An 11206-nucleotide genomic window follows, 5' to 3' on the forward strand; every position below is an offset into this window, starting at 1 on the left:
TATTTCCGAATTGGTTTAACTGCCACCCGCCTGAATCTATTTAAAATCTAATCTAATCTAATCTATATAAATTTCAACCGCCCGACCCGACCCGACGATAAAATCTAATTTTTTAAAATTTCATCCGCCCGATCCGCGGATAATCCGTGGACTCCGCGGTTGTGCCCGCAAACCGCGCATCTCTAATATATATATATATTTATATACATATATATATATATCTATATATATATATAATATTAATATTATATATATATATATATATATGTATATATATATATAATAATAATAATAATAATAATAACTGGGATTTATATAGCGCTTTTCTAAGTACCCAAAGTCGCTTTACATGTAGAACCCATCAATCATTCACACCTGGTGGTGGTAAGCTACTTTCATAGCCACAGCTGCCCTGGGGTAGACTGACAGAAGCATGGCTGCAATTTGCGCCAACGGCCCCTCCGACCACCACTTATCATTCATCATTCAATTCACCGGTGTGAGTGGCACCGGGGGCAAAGGGTGAAGTGTCCTGCCCAAGGACACAACGGCAGCGATTTTTGGATGGTAAGCGGCGGGGAGCGAACCTGCAACCCTCAGGTTTCTGGCACGGTTGCTCTACCCACTACGCCATGCCGCCCCGCTCAGCCATCTGGTGAAGTGTGTGGCATTGCATGTCTACCTGATCATCATCAGTATAAGTATATACTGATATTATGGTATATAACATATTATATACCATAATATGTTACGTTAACATACCAGTTGGTTATTTATGCCTCATATAACATACACTTACGTACACTGAGAACGTGCCTGGTATGTTAACGTAACATATTATGGTAAGAGTCATTCAAATAACTATAACATATAGAACATGCTATACGTTTACCAAACAATCTGTCACTCCTAATCGCTAAATCCCATGAAATCTTATACGTCTAGTCTCTTACGTGAATGAGCTAAATAATATTATTTGATATTTTACGCTAATGTGTTAATAATTTCACACATAAGTCGCTCCTGAGTATAAGTCGCACCCCCCGGCCAAACTATGAAAAAAACTGCGACTTATAGTCCGAAAAATACAGTATACCAAGATTCATACTACATTTCAGTACAGCTTCTGCTTTTCCCCTCTTAAACCATTTTAACATTCTATTTCAACTTTCAAACTATTTATACATTTCACTAGTATTTCAACATTCAAACAATTTTAACATTCAAACCATTCTTGTTGACACACCTATTGGAGTACGCAAATCAACAGGAAACGTCCCCGGCCATTTAGTAAGTTACTATACTTTTGTTCATTATACATGCAGCACATCACCGTACAACTACAGTGCATACGCCGTCTTGGCTCGCTGTGTACAAACAAAACATGAAATAATACTTTACAGATATTGTAATATGATTGTTCATGATTTTCAGTCAGTACACGTTGGTGTCTGATCGCATTGTGTTGTACATTACAAACACATTTCCTGTTGTCGTAGAAGCTAGCTTATCTCTCGCCGTAGCTAGCTTTTACGGCTAATACCGTAGCCCGCCGATGTGTTACCACGCTAGAAAAAGAGTTCCTCAGTGTTTGCTCTTACAATAACAATGTTGCTACAGCTTGTGTCAGGTTCAAACACTGATGACATCTATTAAACAGGACAAGAAGCAAAGAATCAAACAGAGGCAGAATTCAATTTTGCTCAATTGAGGAGAACCGTGTCACCCACGCTCTGGCGAAAGATTGTACGCCATCTCTTTTTATTTGGACTTTCCCTGTTTACATAACAACATCTGTTTCTAAAGGGGGGGTATGTAAACAGTCATTGGTTTTGGGTCACATTGAGAACAAAAGAAAAAGATGCCTCGGGCTTGGGCTAGTCCTGGATTCAGCTTGAGCAGGTCTTCGATGACAATAGATAACCTCCTCCCATCGTACACAATGGAATTTTCCAAGCCTTTGCTTGGTGCAACAAAGACAGCCTCTTGTCTGTTCATTGGAACTCAGAACGGAAAGTTTTTTGATAATTTACATACAATTTTTCTGACAGCTAGGTTCTTATACAGGTTACTGACCGTAAATAAAGTATTGTTGACGTTTTTTTGAATGCATTGCTAAAGCAATTTTATTGGTAGATTTGATTGCTCCCATTAGCTGCTTGCTAGCCACCAAGAACGAACTGATTTTTACATGTTAGAAAGCGGAAACAAACAAAAACCTTTTGTCTTCTTGTCTCTCATAATCAGGGGTCTCCAAACTACGGCCCGCGCGCCGGATCCAGCCCCCCAGCATCCAAAATCCGGCCCACGGGAAGTCCCAAGTTAAAAAAAAAGTTTTTTTTGTTTTTTTTAAATCTTTCCTTTCTAATCCATTTTTACTGCTTGTTACTCTCGGTGTCTCCTAGCTGCTCAGGCAAATCATATTGTCTAAAAATGAATTTTCCCATCGATAACGTGACAATGTTAAATGTCAAAACAGATTAAAAAGACAATGTATATATATATATATATATATATATATATATATATATATATATATATATATATATATATATATATATATATATACACACACATATATATATATATATATATATATATATATGTGTGTATGTATATATATATATATATATATATATATATATATATGTGTGTGTGTGTATATATATATATATATATATATATATATATATATATATATATATATATATATATATATATATATATATATATACACACACACATATATATATATATATATATATATATATATATATATATATATATATATATATATACACACATATATATATATATATATATATATATATATATATATATATATATATATATATATATATATATATATATATATATATATATATATATATACATACAGCCCGGCCCCCGGCCAAATTTTTTTAACCCAATGTGGCCCACGAGTCAAAAAGTTTGGGTACCCCTGCTCATAATGATTGAAAACAATAGGCACAATTTTTTTTTAAAAGCGCAGTTCCCCTTTAACATAGTTCACATTGTGTCTCCTCCCACCTCACTGGGGTTAAAGGTCACAGACAAGCATCCCTTCCATAACTATAGTTGAGGTTGTGGTTCGGAATCTAAACACACACACACAAACACACACACACACAAACAAACACACACACACACACACACACAAACACACCTACACGCACACGCAAGGCATTGGGGCTTTTCCATCAGACAGGCTGCCATGACCATGCATTATTGAGCAGGTCTTTACAGGTTATGCAATTACCGCCGGACACTGACATGACTGCGTGTAAGTGTGTGTGTGTGTGTGTGTGTGTTCTTGTATTTCTACCATTCTTGAGACATGAAGAAGGAAAAGTATCTTCCATATGAGGAGGTGTGAACAAGTGATGACATAAATCATGGTCCCAATAACATTGCATCTAATAGAGAATGTCTCATTTGCACCCCTGCTGGTAACATCTATCAACATTAGGGTGGTCCCAAAAAGGAGGGATTTTTCTAATTTTTAAAAGTGCTCCCCCTCTGGTCAACATATGAAATGACAAGTGTGTGTAAGAAATTGAAATGCGCCCCCTTTGGCAAACATTAATAAAAAAAATTAAAAAAAATGTATATATAGACATACTGTAATAACTTGAAGTAAATAATGAAGATTAACAACCAACCCCAACTTTTTTATGTAAAATTATTACTTTTGATGCAAAATGGTGACGTTTGTCATATAAAATTCTGACTTTTATCGCAATATTGCCGAATTTTTTTGTTGTTCATGTAAAATAGTGACATTTTTGGAGTAAAATGATGACTTTTGTCTTAATTTTGCCAAGTAAAATTCCTATTATTATTATAATATTGCCAAACATTTTAAGTTTTCTTATAAAATTGTGACTTTTGTCGAGTACAATTACGACCCTCTTCATAAAATTGCCGAAATGTTAAGCTTTTCTTGTAAAATTGCGACTGTTATTGAGTATAATTCCAACTTTTATCCTAAAATTGCACAAATGTTCAGTTTTACTTGTAAAATGTTGACTTGTGTTGAGTAAAATTACGACTCTTAATATATTAGTGCCAAAGTTTTTCTTGTGAAATTGTCATCTTTTTCTTGTGAAATTCCAATTAATTTTTCACAACAAGCTTTTTTTATGTTTGCATAGTATGTATATATTACTTATTAGTGATTCCCAGAGCCCAAAAAAAGTCTGCGGGCTATAGAGCGTTTTCTATTCGGGCTCCAGCACTATGGAATGCCCTCCCGGTAACAATTAGAGATGCTACCTCAGTAGAAACATTTAAGTCCCATTTTAAAACTCATTTGTATACTCTAGCCTTTGAATAGCCCCCCTTTTTTTTTTAGACCAGTTGATCTGCCGTTTCTTTTCTTTTCTCCTCTGCTCCCCCCTATCCCTTGTGGAGGGGGAGACACTCAGGTCCGGTGGCCATGGATGGGGTGCTGGCTGTCCAGAGTCGGGACCCGGAGTGAACCACTCGCCTGTGTATCGGTTGGGAACATCTCTGCGCTGCTGACCCGTCTCCGCTCGGGATGGTTTCCTGCTGACCCCACTGTGGACTGGACTCTTACTGTTATGCTGAATCCACTATGGACTGTACTCTTACAATATTATGTTAGACCCACTCAACATCCATTGCATTCGGTCTCCCCAGAGGGGGGGGGGTTACCCACATATGCGGTCCTCTCCAAGGTTTCTCATAGTCATTCACATCGACGTCCCACTGGGGTGAGTTTTTCCTTGCCCTTATGTGGGCTTTGTACCGAGGATGTCGTTGTGGCTTGTGCAGCCCTTTGAGACACTTGTGATTTAGGGCTATATAAATAAACATTGATTGATTGATTGATTGATGTTGTAAATACACATCTTTATATATCTAGAAAGGGTGGTCCTAAAGAGGTAGGTATTTTTCGGAGGTCTCGAGAAGGTAACAAATACAAAAATGTGTGTAAGAAATCGAAATGCGCCCCCTTTGGCCAAAATGAATTTAAATAAATATGTATATAGAGACACACTGTAATAACTTGAAGTAAATAATGAAGATTAAAAACCAATTATAAACAAAAAATGAAAAATAAATTACCTAAAAGCAGTCTTTTTTTCACAATGTGTTGACTTTTTTCTTATAAAATTGGGAACAATTTCTCATTCTTTCTGTTTCTGTAATATTGCAATATTTCCTCGTGAAATGATGACTTTTTAATGTAAAATTATTACTTTTTAATGCAAAATGGTGACATTTGTCATATACAATTCTGACTTTTATCACAATATTGCCAAATTTGTTTGCTGTTCATGTAAAATAGTGACATTTTTTGAGTAAAATTATGACTTTTGTCTTAATTTTGCCAAGTAAAATTCCGATTATTATTATAATATTGCCAAAATTGTAAAGTTTTCTTATAAAATTGTCACTTTTGTCGAGTAAAATTACGACCCTTTTCATAAAATTGCCAAAATGTTAAGCTTTTCTTGTAACATTGCGACTGTTATTGAGTAAAATTCCAACTTTTATCATAATATTGCACAAATGTTCAGTTTTACTTGTAAAATTTTTACTTGTGTTGAGTAAAATTACGACTTTTAATATATTAGTGCCAAAGTTTTTCTTGTGAAATTGTCACCTTTTTCTTGTGAAATTCCAATGAATTTTTCACAACAAGCTTTTTTTATATTTGCATAGTATGTATATATTATTCATGTTGTAAATACACTTCTTTATATATCTAGAAAGGCTGGTCCTAAAGAGGGAGGCATTTTTCGGAGGTCTCGAGAAGGTAACAAATACAAAAATGTGTGTAAGAAATCGAAATGCGCCCCCTGTGTATATAGAGACACACTGTAATAACTTGAAGTAAATAATGAAGATTAAAAAACAATTATAAACAAAAAATGAAAAATAAATTACCTAAAAGCAGTCTTTTTCTCACAATGTGTCAACTTTTTTCTTATAAAATTGGGAACAATTTCTCATTCTTTCTGTTTCTGTAATAGTGCAATATTTTCTCGTAAAATTATGACTTTTTAATGTAAAGTTATTACTTTTTATTGCAAGAAGATGACATTTGTCATATAAAATTCTGACTTTTATCACAATATTGCCAATTTTTTTGTTGTTTATGTAAAATAGTGACATTTTTTGAGTAAAATTATGACTTTTGTCTTAATTTTGTCAAGTAAAATTCCGATTATTATTACAATATTGGCAAAATTGTAAAGTTTTCTTATAAAATTGTCACTTTTGTCGAGTAAAATTACGACCCTTTTCATAAAATTGCCAAAATGTTAAGCTTTTCTTGTAACATTGCGACTGTTATTGAGTAAAATTCCAACTTTTATCATAATATTGCACAAATGTTCAGTTTTACTTGTAACATTTTGACTTGTGTTGAGTAAAATTACGACTTTTAATATATTAGTGCCAACGTTTTTCTTGTGAAATTGTAACTCATTTTTCACAACAAGCTTTTTTTATATTTGCATAGTATGTATATATTATTCATGTTGTAAATACACATCTTTATATATCTAGAAAGGCTGGTCCTAAAGAGGGAGGCATTTTTCTCAGGTCTCAAGAAGGTAACAAATACAAAAATGTGTGTAAGAAATCGAAATGCGCCCCCTTTGGCCAAAATGAATTTAAATAAATAAATAAATATGTATATAGAGACACACTGTAATAACTTGAAGTAAATAATGAAGATTAAAAACCTATTATAAACAAAAAATGAAAAATAAATTACCTAAAAGCAGTCTTTTTCTCACAATGTGTCGACTTTTTTCTTATAAAATTGGGAACAATTTCTCATTCTTTCTGTTTCTGTAATGGTGCAATATTTTCTCGTAAAATGATGACTTTTTAATGCAAAATTATTACTTTTTAATGCAAAATGGTGACATTTGTCATATAAAATTCTTACTTTTATCACAATATTGCCAAAAATTTTTGTTGTTCATGTAAAATAGTGACATTGTTTGAGTAAAATTATGACTTTTGTCTTAATTTTGCCAAGTAAAATTCCGATTATTATTATTACATCAACGGCGAGCGTGTAGAGAGGGTCCACACCTTCAGGTACCTTGGAGTCCACATCTCTAATGACTTCTCCTGGACAGTCAACACCACATCAATCATCAAGAAGGCTCAGCAGCGGCTACACTTCCTTAGAGTCCTCGGGAAGTACAACCTGAAGCCTGACCTGCTGCTGACCTTCTACCGCTCGTCCATCGAGAGCCTGCTGACCTACTGTATTACGGTATGGTACGGCAGCTGCACTGCAGCAGACAGGGAGAGGCTGCAAAGAGTGGTCAAGACGGCTCAGAAGATCATCGGCCGCCCTCTCCCCTCTCTGACGGACATCTACACCTCCCGCTGCCTCAACAGAGCCAGTGCCATCATCAAGGACAGCACCCACCCTGGCTCTGACCTGTTCCACCTGCTGCCCTCTGGGAAGCGCTACAGGTGCATTAAAACCAAAACAAACAGGCTAAAGAACAGCTTCTTCCCCAGGGCCATAACCATCCTGAACGGACTGCCCCATTGTCCCTCATAACTGCCTTCTCTTCGGTGCAATAACCCATTCCACCAACCACCCTGTTTTTGTTTTGTTTTTTCATGTATATATTCATTTCACACCATATTCATTGCACTTCTACATTTTTTAAATTTTTATATATTTGCACATTGTTTTTCTAGCATGCACACATCGCACTGTATGGAATGGCCTCAATCTCGTTACCTTGCGTAATGACAATAAAGCTGATTCTGATTCTGATTCTGATGATATTGCCAAAATTGTAAAGTTTTCTTCTAAAGTTGTCACTTTTGTCGAGTAAAATTACGACCCTTTTCATAAAATTGCCCAAATGTTAAGCTTTTCTTGTAACATTGTGACTGTTATTGAGTAAAATTCCAACTTTTATCCTAATATTGCACAAATGTTCAGTTTTTCTTGTAAAATGTTGACTTGTGTTGAGTGAAATTACGACTTTTAATATATTAGTGCCAACGTTTTTCTTGTGAAATTGTGATTTTTTTCTTGTGAAATTTCAACTCATTTTTCACAACAAGCTTTTTTTATATTTGCATAGTATGTATATATTATTCATGTTGTAAATACACATCTTTATATATCTAGAAAGGCTGGTCCTAAAGAAATAGGCATTTTTCTCAGGTCTCAAGAAGGTAAGAAATACAAGAATGTGTGTGTGTGTGTGTGTGTGTGTGTGTGTGTGTGTGTGTGTGTGTGTGTGTGTGTGTGTGTGTGTGTGTGTGTGTGTGTGTGTGTGTGTGTGTGTGTGTGGACAAACTGTTGCAAATGACTGAGGTCAAACGAGGTTGCTCAGCTGTAATGCAGAGACGTAAAAGAATCGGAGTGAGGCTTACGTTTGTGTGCAGCTTGTGTTGCAGGGCGGTGAAACGCTAGCTGAAGGATCAAGGAGCTCCTGGTCCTTCAGGCCAACAGGTCGACTCCCACTGGTGTGTCTTTGTCCTTCTCATGTGTGCACGCACTGAGACGGAAAGCTGAAAGGTAGGAGTCGTGTCTCTGTGACATAACCTGAGACGGATGGACAGTGAGAGACGTAACAACAACAGGAACAAAAAAACTGTGATATGGAGGATCTTTAAATGGCCTTTTTTCCCCCCAAAAGATCCCTAAAAACAGCAGAAATATGACGACTCTGACTGGCTCATATTTTTTAGGTTCCTAAAAACAGCCGAGCATTCTGTCATATAGAGGATCTACGAATTAGCAGTGTTTTCAATAGATCCCCCAAAACAGCAGACGAAGGATCTTCGACAAGCCTATTATTTCAGTACATTTTTAAAAACAGCGAAGTGCTCATGTCAGATTGAAGATTTTTGACTAGGAGTTTTTTTTTTCAGTAGACCTCAAAAAAAAAAAAAAAAAATGAAGGACTTTTGACTCGCCTATTTTCCAGACTGTTTTTAAAAACAGCAAATATGCTCTTGTCACATAGAGCAGTGGTCCCCAACCACCGGGCCGCGGCCCGGTACCGGTCCGTGGATCGATTGGTCCCGGGCTGCACAAGAATTAAAAAAAAAATAATAATAATAATAATTTTTTTTTAATTAAATCAACATAAAAAACACAAGATACACATACTATTAGTGCACCAAGCCAAAAAAACTCCCTCCCCCATTGACACTCATTCACACAAAAGGGTTGTTTCTTTCCGTTATTAATATTCTGGTAAGCACACATGATTGTATTTTTTTATGACAAAAAAAAAAAAAAAAAAAAAAAAACCCACTGATTTAGAGGATCTTTGACTAACATTTTTGTAGTTGGCCCTTAAAATCAGTTGAGATTTTCTGTCATTTAGAAGATCTTTGACAACATTTTTTGTAGATGGTCCTCAAAATCAGTTGAGATTTTCTGTCATTTAGAAGATCTTTGACTAACGTTTTTGTAGATGGTCCTCAAAATCAGTTGAGATTTTCTGTCATATAGAGGATTTTTGACTAACGTTTTTGTAGTTGGCCCTTAAAATCAGTTGAGATTTTCTGTCATTTAGAAGATCTTTGACTAACGTTTTTGTAGATGGTCCTTAAAATCAGTTGACATTTTCTGTCATATAGAGGATCTTTGACTAACGTTTTTGTAGATGGTCCTTAAAATCAGTTGAGATTTTCTGTCATATAGAGGATCTTTGACTAACGTTTTTGTAGATGGTCCTTAAAATCAGTTGACATTTTCTGTCATATAGAGGATCTTTGACTAACGTTTTTGTAGATGGTCCTTAAAATCAGTTGAGATTTTCTGTCATTTAGAAGATCTTTGACAACATTTTTTGTAGATGGTCCTCAAAATCTGTTGAGATTTTCTGTCATATAGAGGATCTTTGACTAACGTTTTTGTAGATGGTCCTCAAAATCTGTTGAGATTTTCTGTCATATAGAGGATCTTTGACTAACGTTTTTGTAGATGGTCCTTAAAATCAGTTGACATTTTCTGTCATATAGAGGATCTTTGACTAACGTTTTTGTAGATGGTCCTTAAAATCAGTTGACATTTTCTGTCATATAGAGGATCTTTGACTATTTTGTTTTGTAGATGGTCCTTAAAATCTGTTGAGATTTTCTGTCATATAGAGGATTGACATAGAGGATCTTTGACTTGCAGGTTTTTTTTTTGGTAGATCTCAAAAAACAGCAGACATCAAATATCTTTGACAAGCCAGATTTTCAGTAAAGACGCAAGGTGCTCCCGTCAGACTGAAGACCCTTGATTGTTTTTTTTTTCAGTAGACACCAAAAATCAACAAAAATATGAAGAACTTTTGATTTGCTTATTTTTCCAGTACATTTTTAAAACAGCAAAGTGCTCCTGTCACATAAAGGATCTTTGACCAGCAGTTTATTTCCGGTAGATTCCAAAAAACATATTTGACAAGCCTATTTTTTCAGTACATTTTTAAAACAGCAAAAATACTTCTGTCACATAAAGGATCTTTGACTTACAGTTTTTTCCCGGTAGATCCCAAAAAACAGCAGACATAAAATAACTTTGACAAGCCTATTTTTTCAGCGCGTTTTTAAAAAACAGCAAGGCATTCCTCTCATTTAGAGGATCTTGACTGTCAGTGGTTTTTTCCCCCCCAGTAGATTTCCAAAAACAGCAGGCATAAAGGATCTTTGACAAGCCAGAGTTTTTCCAGTAAACACAGCAAGGTGCTCCTGCCAGATTGAGGATTTTGGACTAGGGTTTTTTTCAGTAGACGCCAAAAATCAACAAAAAAAATGAAGGAATTTTGACCCGCCTATTTTTGTCCAGTGCATTTTTAAAAACAGCAAAGTGCTCCTATCACAAAGAGGGTCTTTGACAAGAACTTTGTTTCCCGGTAGGTCCCAAAAAACAGCAGACATAACATTTATTTGACAAGCCTATTTTTTCAGTGCATTTTTAAAAAACAGCAAGACACTCATGTCCTTTAGGGGATCTTGACTCTCAGTGTTTTTTCCCCAATAGATTTCCAAAAACAGCAGGCATAAAATATCTTTGACAAGCCAGCTTTTCAGTAAAGACAGCAAGGTGCTCCTGTCAGACTGAAGAACCTTGATTAAGGGTTTTTTTTCAGTAAACACCAAAAAATAACAAAAATATGAAGAACTTTAGAATTTTCCAGTGTATTTTTTAAAACAGCAAAGTGCT

This window comes from Nerophis lumbriciformis, linkage group LG18 (genome assembly GCF_033978685.3).
Source record: "Nerophis lumbriciformis linkage group LG18, RoL_Nlum_v2.1, whole genome shotgun sequence".
Lineage (NCBI taxonomy): Eukaryota > Metazoa > Chordata > Actinopteri > Syngnathiformes > Syngnathidae > Nerophis > Nerophis lumbriciformis.